Source organism: Chiloscyllium punctatum, unplaced genomic scaffold (assembly GCF_047496795.1).
Source record: "Chiloscyllium punctatum isolate Juve2018m unplaced genomic scaffold, sChiPun1.3 scaffold_816, whole genome shotgun sequence".
Lineage (NCBI taxonomy): Eukaryota > Metazoa > Chordata > Chondrichthyes > Orectolobiformes > Hemiscylliidae > Chiloscyllium > Chiloscyllium punctatum.
The window spans coordinates 27,501-30,000 of record NW_027310550.1 but is presented as its reverse complement, the minus strand read 5'-3'; the positions used below and the strand labels follow the sequence as shown (position 1 = coordinate 30,000).

Below are 2,500 nucleotides of genomic sequence, written 5' to 3'. Positions count from 1 at the left end.
AGCTCCACGGTCAGGCCGGCGGCGCACCAGCACCGGACCTCCGCGGCTCCCCTTCACTCTTTCCACTGCCAGCCAACCGAGAGACGGACCCAATGCGGACGTGCAGAGCTTAGGCAGACCCCCCACTGGAGGCTCAACACTTCGTGGCAGCTCCGTGTCCCAGAGACCAGGAGGGTTGGCACACACACACAGTGTGAACCCACCGACAGCCATTCTGGGACCGGTGACAGCCGTGCTGGCCCCACTGCCACGACACAGACGGACGCCAGGCCGCGCTCCCCGGCGGGGGGATGGCGTCGAGCCTGACGAACGGAATGTGCAGGGTGGGGGGGAAAGGCCAAGCGCTCCGACGCCGGAGGGCTCCGGAGTCTGAACTTAGGGGGACAAAGAGGACGGGTCCTCTGCGACACCCCAGCCGCGCTCTCGCCAGCCAAGGCGAGTGCGATTGATTGCCAAACGACCCTCAGACAGGCGTGGCCCCGGGAAGAACCCGGGGCCGCAAAGTGCGTTCAAAGTGTCGATGATCAATGTGTCCTGCAATTCACATTAATTCTCGCAGCTAGCTGCGTTCGTCATCGACGCACGAGCCGAGTGATCCACCGTCAAGAGTTGTCTGAGTTTGTTTTAGGTCTCTCCCTCGCCAGAGGAAAGCGACCCGGACCGCACATACGCTCCCCACCTTGAGCTACAGCCACCTGCACGCCGGCGTGCGGGCGGAGCAGGGTGGCGTGAAGCGATGGGGAGCACCATCCTGGTGCGGCCCGCAGAAACATACGTCTATTGGGGGGAGGAGGACAGGGCGCCCAAGAGGCGATGCGTGCCCCAACGCACCGCAGCGACGGAGGCAGGATCACCGCCACCATGTCGCCCGCCTAGTATCACGAGGCGTGCAGCAGCTTTGCCCTAGGAAAAGCAGAGGCGGGAACGGGCACCGGCCATCGGTTCGGCAGCGTCACTGACGCGTGCACGTGGCGGCGTGTCGGCGAGCGGACTTCCTGCGAGGAGGCGGGGGCGGCACTCGCCCGAGCAGACGCCCGCCCGGCCCAGCCACCGCCGAGGTGGACTGGGAGTCGCGGCAACGGCTCGTCATACTCGTTCCCACACTCACAGCGCAGCTTGCCCGCAAGCCACCGACCACCGATCGACGCCAGGCGCCCCGACCGAGAGCGGGATCGCTCGTTCGCCCTGCTGGCAGTTCGCTGGGGATCACTACTGCACGGAGCTCGGAGACCGACGGGCGGCAACTCGAGAGTCTTTAAACCACCACCCCCATCCCGCAAGTGCAAAGAGGCTGTATACGCACAGACGGGTGAGGGGAATAGGTACCCCGTCGGGTTTGAAGGGAGCGTGACTAGATAGCAACGATGTAAACCCAGCCGATTTGGGAGCGAAAGACCGGCGCCTGCATCACCGGCTTCGTTTCCCGTGGCTGGAGAGTACACCGAAACCCTCCGTCTGTCGCGAGCTCCCGACGACGCGGTGCCGCCAAGCAGCAGGGCCGGACCTGGTGTGGCTCCCCTCGTCGATCACAGACCGGTCGGCACTACTGACGAGACGGTGGAACGGGCTTCGCCCCTTGTGACGAAGGGTGATGCGAACCCGCCCGCCCGCGTGCGTTCGGGGTGGACTCGGCAAACGGAGATTTGAAATCGGAAAGTGTCCTCCTGCCCCGCGCAGGTAGGCGCCCAACAGTTGTGGGGGGTTTGGCGGTGACCACGGCTGCAGGGCCTGCTACCCCGACGAGCTCTCCTGCTGGCCCCGAAACCACCCTCGCGAGACAAGTTGAAACGGAAACGGGCGTACCCCCAAGCCGACGATCCTTTCTTATTTGTTACTTTTTTTTTCACTTGCTCGAGTTGTGGCGATTTGGCGGTGACCACGGCTGCAGGGCCTGCTACCCCGACGAGCTCTCCTGCTGGCCCCGAAACCACCCTCGCGAGACAAGTTGAAACGGAAACGGGCGTACCCCCAAGCCGACAGAGATCCTTTCTTATTTGTTACTTTTTTTTTTCACTTGCTCGAGTTGTGGGGGTTTGGCGGTGACCACGGCTGCAGGGCCTGCTACCCCGACGAGCTCTCCTGCTGGCCCCGAAACCACCCTCGCGAGACAAGTTGAAACGGAAACGGGCGTACCCCCAAGCCGACGATCCTTTCTTATTTGTTACTTTTTTTTTTCACTTGCTCGAGTTGTGGGGGTTTGGCGGTGACCACGGCTGCAGGGCCTGCTACCCCGACGAGCTCTCCTGCTGGCCCCGAAACCACCCTCGCGAGACAAGTTGAAACGGAAACGGGCGTACCCCCAAGCCGACGATCCTTTCTTATTTGTTACTTTTTTTTTCACTTGCTCGAGTTGTGGGGGTTTGGCGGTGACCACGGCTGCAGGGCCTGCTACCCCGACGAGCTCTCCTGCTGGCCCCGAAACCACCCTCGCGAGACAAGTTGAAACGGAAACGGGCGTACCCCCAAGCCGACGATCCTTTCTTATTTGTTACTTTTTTTT

The 2,500-nt window shown here is 62.5% G+C and overlaps 1 non-coding gene across 1 annotated transcript; it reads right to left on the bottom strand.

Moving 5' to 3' along the window:
- Positions 1 to 457: 457 nt before the first annotated feature.
- On the bottom strand, positions 458 to 611 carry LOC140474028 (5.8S ribosomal RNA). The gene has a single exon (XR_011958795.1). It is a non-coding gene; the product is annotated as a 5.8S ribosomal RNA (ribosomal RNA).
- Positions 612 to 2,500: the final 1,889 nt, after the last annotated feature.